The following is a 10,399-nucleotide window of genomic DNA, read 5'->3' on the forward strand; positions in this document are numbered from 1 at the left end:
TTCTAATCTTTAAATTCCTAGACAATATCCGTGATGAAAGTAATGTATTCAGTGAGAAGTAGCACGCATTTCCCACCCGTAATCTCTTCTTCAGTTCGGATTCAATCTCATTACTCGAAGTGATGTCCACTCCTAGATACTTACATGGGTTCACTTTTTCAAACTTCATGTCTCCAACTCGTAAAATTTCCTGATCTACTGCTGTTCACTTATCCTTAGACCTACATCTTCACTAGCCTTGATTAACGCACTCGCATTTGCTGTTACCGATTCTTTCCTATCCCTGATGATGTTTAGATCATCTGCATACCCTAATACCTTAATGTTTCCATTTAACTCCACACCCTCTTAATTATCTGCTGCCATTCGTACAATATATTCTAGGACTAAAATAAAAAGTAGCGGAGACAGGGCATCTCCCTGCTTAAGTCCGTTCTTTATTACAAATTCTTCTGATTCCAATTTCCCCACGCGTACTCTACCTTTTGTGTTTTTCAAACTCGCTTCTATAACTCTAACATACTTCTTCGGTATTCCAAGTTCCAAAAGAATTCTGTACAATTTTGTCTGAAATACTGAATCATACGCTTTTGTAAAATCTATGAAAAGATTATGAGCTGGTTTATTGTATTCTCATTTCTTTTCCAAAATTTGACACAGAGTGAATATCTGGTCTATAGTTGATCTGTTCCCCCGAAAGCCGGCTTGGTAATCCCCCACAATTTCATCTGCGTATGGTGTAAGCCTGCTTAGCAGAATATTCGAGAAAATTTTGGAACATACTGGTAATAGCGATATCCCTCTTTAATTACTACAATCCATTTTGTCACCTTTCTTAAAAATTGGCATCAGAATCGACTCCTGGCACTCTTCGGGTATCATCTCTGAGTTCCATACTTTAGTTATCACTTTGTGAACTGCTTCCACCAATTTCTGTCCCCATTTTTAACTAATTCTGCAGTTATGCAATCTGATCCTGGTGCTTTATGGTTTTTCAGTTTCTGGATTGCATCTCTTACATCCTTAAACGTTGGCTCAGGTATCTGGGGTTCTGCTGTATGTATTTCGTACGCCTGCTCATTTCCTGCTTCCTGGTGTACATTTAATAGATGCTCAAAATACGCCCTCCATTTACTTAATATAGCACTGGGGCCTGTCAGTATTCCCCCAGCATCCCCTCGAAGTGCATTTGTCCTAGCCTTGAAGCCCTCCCTATACCCATTTATGTCTAGGTAAAGTTCCCTTATGTTTTTTGTTTTACTGTTTGTTTCAATTTTTGTAATTTGATTGTTCAAATAATCCCTCTTCTTTGCCCGTAGCCTACGAACAACTTCCCTTCTCAAGTTCAAGAACTACTCTCGTTTTCTGTCTCCCATTCTATCCCAATCAAATCGCGCTTTTGTCCTTTTCTCTACCAATTCCTTGCATTCCTCATCAAACCACGGCTTCCTCCTGTTCTTCTTAATTGTACCTATTGTGACTTTCGCTGCCTCTTTGATATTATTTCTCACAGTGATCCACTGTTCATTTACATCCTCGTCTTGATCTTCGTGTGTCCTGAGAGCATCAAACCTATTTGAAATTTCTATCTTGTACCTTCTTCTAAAGTTTTCATCATTTAGCTTGTCAGTGTCGAACATAACAAGTTCTGCATTGTTACACATTAAACCTCATAAAATTTATTATTCCATTTGGTTACTAGTAGGTCAGGCATGTCCAATATATGTTCGCAACATTTTGCATTTACAAATGAAGCCATTCTGGTCAGGTGACTACAGGGTTATAAACACAAAATCAAATAGGGGTAATGCAGGAGTAGGTTTAATCATGAATAGGAAAATAGGAATGCGGGTAAGCTACTACAAACAGCATAGTGAACGCATTGTTGTGGCCAAGATAGTTACGAAGCCCACACCTACTACAGTAGTACAAGTTTATATGCCAACTAGCTCTGCAGATAGAGAAGAAATTGAAGAAATGTACGATGAAATAAAAGAAATTATTCAGATAGTGAAGGGAGACGAAAATTTAATAGTAATGGGTGACTGGAATTCGTGAGTAGGAAATGGGAGGGAAAGAAACATAGTAGGTGAATATGGATTGGGGCTAAGAAATGAAAGAGGAACCCGCCTGGTAGAATTTTGCACAGAGCACAACTTAATCATAGCTAACACTTGGTTTAAGAATCATGAAAGAAGGTTGTATACATGGAAGAACCCTGCAGATACAGACAGGTCTCAGATAGATTATATAATGGTAAGACAGAGATTTAGGAACCAGGTTTTAAGTTGTAAGACATTTCCAGGGGCAGATGTGGACTCTGACCACAATCTATTGGTTATGACCTGTAGGTTAAAATTGAAGAAACTGCAAAAATGTGGGAATTTAAGGAGATGGAACCTGGATAAACTGAAAGAACCAGAGGTTGTACAGAGTTTCAGGGAGAGCATAACGGAACAATTGACAGGAATAGGGGAAAGAAATATAGTAGAAGAAGAATGGGTAGCTCTGAGGGATGAAGTAGTGAAGGCAGCAGAGGATCAAGTAGGTAAAACGACGAGGGCTGCTAGAAATTCATGGGCAACAGAAGAAATACTGAATTTAATTGATGAAAGGAGAAAATATAAAAATGCAGTAAATGAAGCAGGCAAAAAGGAATACAAACGTCTCAAAAATGAGATCGACAGGAAGTGCAAAATGGCTAAACAGGGATGGCTAGAGGACAAATGTAAGGATGTAGAAGCTTATCTCACTAGGGGTAAGATAGATACTACCTACAGGAAAATTAAAGAGACCTTTGGAGAGAAGAGAACCACGTGTTGAATATCAAGAGCTCAGATGGCAACCGAGTTCTAAGCAAAGAAGGGAAGGCAGAAAGGTGGAAGGAGTATATAGAAGCTTTATACAAGGGCGATGTACTTGAGGACAATATTATGGAAATGGAAGAGGATGTAGATGAAGACGAAATGGGAGATACGATACTGCGTGAAGAGTTTGACAGAGCACTGAAAGACCTGAGTCGAAACAAGGCCCCCGGAGTAGACAACATTCCATTAGCACAACTGACGGCATTGGGAGTGCCAATCATGACAAAACTCTACCAGCTGGTGAGCAAGATGTATGAGACAGGCGAAATACCCTCAGACATCAAGAAGAATATAATAATTACAATCCCAAAGAAAGCAGGTGCTGACACATGTGAAAATTACCGAACTATCAGTTTAATAAGTCACAGCTGCAAAATACTAACGTTAATTCTTTACAGACGAATGGAAAAACTGGTAGATGCGGACCTCGGGGAGGATCAGTTTGGATTCCGTAGAAATGTTGGAACACGTGAGGGAATACTGACCTTACGACTTATCTTAGAAGAAAAATTAAGAAAAGGCAAACCTACGTTTCTTGCTTTTGTAGACTTAGAGAAAGCTTTTGACAATGTTGACTGGAATACTCTCTTTCAAATTCTGAAAGTTGCAGGGGTAAAATACAGGGAGCGAAAGGCTATTTACAATGTGTACAGAAACCAGATGGCAGTCATAAGAGTCGAGGGGCATGAAAGGGAAGCAGTGGTTGGGAAAGGAGTGAGACAGCGTTGTATCCTCTCCCCGATGTTATTCAATCTGTATATTGAGCAAGCAGTAAAGGAAACAAATGAAAAATTTGGAGTAGGTATTAAAATTCATGGAGAAGAAGTAAAAACTTTGAGGTTCGCCGATGACATCGTAATTCTGTCAGAGACGGCAAAGGACTTGGAAGAGCAGTTGAACGGAATGGACAGTTTCTTGAAAGGAGGAAAAGCAAAACGAGGATAATGGAATGTGGTCAAATTAAATCGGGTGATGCTGAGGGAATTAGATTAGGAAATGAGACACTTAAAGTAATAAAGGAGTTTTGCTATTTAGGAAGTAAAATAACTGATGATGGTCGAAGTAGAGAGGATATAAAATGTAGACTGGCAATGGCAAGGAAAGCGTTTCTGAAGAAGAGAAATTTGTTAACATCGAATGTATCAGGAAGTCGTTTCTGAAAGTATTTGTTTGGAGTGTAGCCATGTATGGAAGTGAAACATGGACGATAACTAGTTTGGACAAGAAGAGAATAGAAGCTTTCGAAATGTGGTGCTACAGAAGAATACTGAAGATAAGGTGGATAGATCGCGTAACTAATGAGGAGGTATTGAATAGGATTGGGGAGAAGAGAAGTTTGTGGCACAACTTGACTAGAAGAAGCGATCGGTTGTAGGACATGTTTTGAGGCATCAAAGGATCACAAATTTAGCATTGGAGGGCAGCGTGGAGGGTAAAAATCGTAGAGGGGGACCGAGAGATGAGTACACTAAGCAGATTCAGAAGGATGTAGGTTGCAGTAGGTACTGGGAGATGAAGAAGCTTGCACAGGATAGAGTAGAATGGAGAGCTGCATCAAACCAGTCTCAGGACTGAAGACAACTACAACAATAACAACAACAACAAATGAAGCCATAATTAAGAATATTTAGGTTAGGATTTTTATCTTCCAGTATTTTATACAATATGATGTATATCCTATGAAAAAGTCTTTTTTCTATTGTATAGCCAGTTTCAGCGTAAAATAAGAAAGTTTTTGTGGATAGTTACTCACCAAAATGTTAAACTTTTAATTGTTAATTTAATTAATTTATACTGTAGTTTTGTTGACTTGATTGTTAAAAAAACCCTGAAGTAGGAGGAGCACAAGTCTCAAGAATGGTCACTTGGAGACAGTTTTGAGACGCGACCACTGTGTCGCACGTCTGTGCAATAATCTAATTGTTGTTATATAGTATTGTGACTATGCAGCCTGTTATGTGGAGTGAGCTGCCACTAAGAAGAAATGGTGCTGCTTTTCATAAATAAACCACTATAAAAACGACTTGGTACCTGGATTATTTCATGGAATTCACGTAACTTGATCCAGCTAGCAGATGAAATGGACCGAGGCAACGACTGCTTCATCATCAGCAGCAGCAGCAGGAAGCAGATTACTCCGAGTTACACCTAACTAAGATACGTATGAGAAATCAACTGAACTATATATGTGTCACTGCAGAACTAATCAATAAAGTTTAATGTTTTGAAAACTGTTCTAGCGATAAACAGTTGCATTTGTCTCAACGTAATTATTTGAGTGGTGGAGGCCAATGTGATCAGTAAGAAACACCCCCATGATCACACGTTTCTTGATGTCTATGGAACACAAGAATAACAACAAACTTTTGAGGTTTTTTTATTTAAATCAAATAATCTCTTTCAGATGTTGAAAATTTTCGCCCCAGCAAAATACCACTGTTTTCCCCACGTAACAACAGTTTCGTAACAGTCCGCATTCAAAAGAGCGAGCAATTAAGTACCTGGACAACTCCGTTTATTATCTGATCCTACGGATGAATCTGACAAAAGACACGTTAAAACCTTTCCACTGGTTGTATGTTTTTTTCTCATTTTACAGCAATGATAGTGGACTGTCTGACTCGACTGCAGCAGGAAACAAATGTGAGGTTACCAAAACATCTTTACAGCTGAAGAATGTCACCAGTTTTTCTGCTGACAACGCCTCTGTTAATTTTGTTTACTTCCAGCTATGCAAAGAAACTACAAATTTGGCAGCAGCGCATGTAACTGTCACCTCTGGGCACAAATACACTTCGAATTGAAGTAGAAACCCTTCTTAATAAGATACGAGCGGTGGTTAGTAAGCAATGGAAAATTGTTTTCTGAAAGCAGGTTGGTTTTATTCAGGATATAATTCAACACTATTTTGGCTACACAACCCTCTTCTCAACATAATCTCCTTTCGATACACACTACGCCACCTTACTGGGAAGGCCTGTACACCAACGTGGTACCAGTGTACTAATCACGTCGGAGCCAAACTCTTGCTGCGTCAGTAACCTCCCCAGCGTCCAAGTTCTGCTTCCCCCGGAGTGTGTCCTTCATTTGACTAAACCACTGTGTCATTTGCACGCACCATACCCCCTCCTGATTTTAAATTACCCATACCTACCAGTCATGTTTGTCTCACTGGTTATGTAACACTTAAAATTTACTTTAAGGTGTATGTGGGTGTGGTTTGGGGATGTTATGGGCGCCCAACGGCGAGGTTATCAGCGCCCTAACAATGATTACAATAAACGAATCTGGATAAGAACAAAAACGGTCGTACACGCATGCACACGAAATGACCACACAGTGAGCAACTGTAACACACAGGCACAGGCACTCTCACATGCACTGAAACCAATGAGGAGGCAACATAGCTAATCAATAAATTCAAACAGAGAGAAAACAAAACACAGGAGAGCTAAAAGAGCAGCACAGGGAAAGGTCACTGGCTGACCACTTACAAAGACTTGGGTGAGCTAGCCAACCTGTTGACACATTAAAAACATATCTCCAAAATATTGTTAAAAACGTGCGACAATTCACAAAACTTTAAAACGCGAACCACATTCGTTTGATCATTGCATAAAATAGACTGTAGATCCGCGTGCAAGTCCGCTGCAATCCACTGGTCAGCAAATAAAATGCAGTGTCTGTGTGATAGAGCAACTGTGTGGTCATTTCGTGTACATGCGTGTACGACCGTTTTTGTTCTTATCCAGATTCGTTTGTTTTAATCATTGTTAGGGCGCTGATAACCTCGCCGTTGGGCGCTCATAACATCCCCAAACCACACTCACATACACACTGGGGAGAGCGTCCTGGATAGTCTGGGTTACTTTATCTGCTGGGTACAAACGCTGGAAACAGTAAAGGGCGCTCAAAGAATCTCATCACACGAGAAACCCAACACTGGGAGAATGTCTTTGCTCCAGTGCCCGCAAGATTGCATATAATTCTGTGTCAAAAGATGGTAAATTCGGGAGGCAGTGTGACCTAGAGGACACGATCCGGGAGGACGACAGAGCAACCAACGGAGTCACCCTGCTTACACCCATCCGTAAAAACAGCTACATGGTCGTGGTGCTCAGATAAAACGGCAGAAGTTTCCCCTTGCTTCAGCCGTTTGCAATACCAGCACAGCAAGACCGTTTTGGTTTATGTTACAAGGCCAGATCAGTCAGTCATCCAGACTGTTGCAATGAAACTATTGCAAAGGCTGCTTCCCCCTTCAGGAACCACACGATTGTCTGGCCTCTCAACAGATACCCTTCCGTCGTGGTTGCACTTACGGTCCACGGTTCAGGGTGTGCGGGATGGGGGACAGTTCGATTACTGCAGACTATAATTTGAATGATAATCTCTGTTTAGCTATTAAATACTCAGCTCTGAACAACGAAGCAGTTGTAAACACTTTTTCTTAATATTGTTTTCACAACGCTCACGGATTATTCAAAAGGTAATGTATGTGCGATTTGCACTTTGCATGATTACTGATTTTACCATTTAGTTTTTTATATTGTTAGCACGCACTAAACTCGCTAACAACGCTACTGAAACACGAACGTGTGGAAATTGCCTTATCTTTGGCAGACGCTAGAGGACGAACGAACGGAGCCAGTTACTGGGAAACATGCTTTAACCTCGACTCCCGTGGTCCGCGGCTAATAAAGTAGATTGTCTAACAGCGTCTGCTAGGTACTATCCCTAAGTTTGCACTGCTTGGTGGTTTTGTCACGTACACGTTCATCCGCCACTCCGCAATCAAAATCTGGCGTAACGCTAAGTGTGCGCGCAGGTACCGAGTTGGCTGCTCATTGCCCGGGCCCGGGGGTGAATTTCAACTCCGCCGCTCACGGACCACTGTCGCAGGCTGCCACTCCACTCTCCTCGAAGCTCGCAAGTAAGGGACGGCGGACTTTATATGAAAGCAGCAGTGGCAGCATTAAACGACGATTCAGTTTGAAACAATATGCAATGCTTAAATACATAACGCTTTTTCCAAAATTAATGAGCAAACGTGTTAATAGTAACAGTATATTAATACAGTCTGTGGTACGGCTCCGCAAAAGACACAGTGCGGTTTATGGGTCTCATGTTTTACTCCAGATTGTAGTGGTTGCCACACCTGCGAGACTTAAAAGCCCGAATACTGAAAGCGCTGACCATCCTGAAGTGCCTCAACCACAGGCCTCGGGGAGCGGACAGGGCGCGTCTCCTCCAGTTTTGTCGGGCTTTTGTGCGCTCGCGGCTGGACTACGGGTGCACGGTGCTTGGGTCAGCGAGGCCGTCTTCTTTGCGGATCATTGATGCTCTCCACTTATCGGACCAGTCCCATACCCAGCATCTGTGCTTAGGCTGGGGGAACCGCCACTTACCATCCGGCGCCAGGTGCTAATGATGTGCCAGGCGTGAAGTTCTTCGCAGCTCCAACTTCCGCCGCACACCTCACTGCTGTTCGTCCACATCTGGAGCGCCTTTTCTCCAACGGTCCACAAGCCACGACGCCATTTGGGATCCGTGTGCAGCATCTGCTGGAGTCGCTCGGTGTGGTGCCAGTGCGACCCCAAGTGCAGCGTTTTAACCTTCTGCCACCCTGGTTACTGGAGTGGCCCAGAGTGATTTTAGATTTGGTGCGGTACAGGAGAGATAGCCTCCTGCTTCCGTTTTTAATGCGGTCTCTTCTGCCGTTTTATCTGAGGGCATGCAGCTTTACTGTACGGTTAAATGATGATGGCGTTCTTTTGAGTAAAATATTGAAGATAAAAGAAAACTTTGAACCAATCAAGCCGTACTTCCTCTCGCAAGTGTACACCCCAGGCACGCAGAGACTTTTTCGGAGATGAATTATCTTTGTCACATCTGGGCTTTATAATTCACATTGGTGGGTATTTTGCATCACTAAACTCCCACTTATGTCTGGTGATGCACTTACAGCAGACTTACCTGACATTACGCACCACCTTAAACAAAGGAAAGATCAGTTTTATGGCTCTGTGGCATCCTCGGTCGTCTCGAAGCCAATAAATGACGATCTCGTCAAAACATTGGAAACAGAAGCAGCTGATTACTTGCAGCATGGTTCAGACTATCTTCACAAACGATATGACTTTGAAGAGAGAGCCTACAAAGCTTTCAGACAATGTTCACTACCAGGGAACCAGTGCTCAGTTTCAGAATTCGTAAAAGTGACTTCTCGATATGAACTTCGTGTAGATGACGATTTGATATTCGATGAATGTGCACAATTAAATGCCTTTCTCAAGAACGAAGGAGATAATTTTCCTAGGCTGCCCCCCGTCGGAGGTTCGAGTGCCGCCTTGGGCATGGGTGTGTGTTGTCCTTAACGTAAATTAGATCAAGTTAGATTAAGTAGTATGTAAGCCTAGGGGCCGATGACCTCAGCGGTTTGGTCCTATAGAACTTATACAAATTTCCAAATTTCTTAAGCTGAAATCTGGTCGTAAGTGGATCATATTTTTTCGTCGTCATGAGATCAATGGAAACCTTTTTAAAGTTGTCTGTTTCGTGTTTTCTATACTTCAGTCCAATGCTCCCCCCTAAGAAACACTTGGTGATCTGAGAGAAACCGCTTGTCAGTGGTTTCATTAGCAGCTGAATTGATGATGAACATGAATTATTCATTTATGTACCTGGAGTTTCGTCGTTTTCCTGACGGGGAAGAAGGGCAGCTCCCACTAAAGAGGTTGAAAACCGAGCAGAAATATCGAGATAAAAAACAGTGCTTTGTTATGTCGTATTTTGGATTTTAAGCCTATGTGAGTTTTGTCTAGATTTCGTAAGAAATCCTGATTGTGTTCAGAATGAACGTGGAAACCTTGACTGGGGCGCACATGCCACCCCATGTCGACAAGGTCCGTAATTTATTGTCAAACGTGTCAGCAGAGTTTTGTGCAGTCTCGTTTTTTAGAAGAGACATGTGAAACAGCTCTTAGCTTAAACCGAGCGAGGTAGCGCAGTGGTTAGCACACTGGAGTCTCGTCCGGGAGGACGACGGTTCAATCCTGCGTCCAGCCATCATGATTTAGGTTTTCCGTGATTTCCCTAAATCGCTCCAGGCAAATTCCGGGATGGTTCCTTTCAAAGGGCACGGCCGACTTCCTTCCCCGTCCTTCCCTAATCCGATGAGACCGATGACCTAGCTGTCTGGTCTCCTCCCTCAAACCAACCCAACTCTTAGCTTAAATATAGTAGAATATGAGAAACAACGAGAGAAATGACTGACAAATCATCAGTTACAGCCCTGAAACCCAGTGGTGACCCATAGTGCAGAAAAGATATCTGTATGGCGCGAAAATTAGCAATGGATCCTAAGTAAGGAAAAGTGAGGTTATCCACATGAGTGATAAAACTTCGGTTACATGATAAATCTATGAAATCTGAAGGCAGTGAGTTCAACTAAATACCCAGGACTTACAATTAATATGGCCGAGCGGTTCTAGGCGCTTCAGTCCGGAACCACGCGGCTGCTACCGTGGCAG

The sequence above is a fragment of the Schistocerca gregaria genome, chromosome 6, assembly GCF_023897955.1.
Source record: "Schistocerca gregaria isolate iqSchGreg1 chromosome 6, iqSchGreg1.2, whole genome shotgun sequence".
Taxonomy (NCBI): domain Eukaryota; kingdom Metazoa; phylum Arthropoda; class Insecta; order Orthoptera; family Acrididae; genus Schistocerca; species Schistocerca gregaria.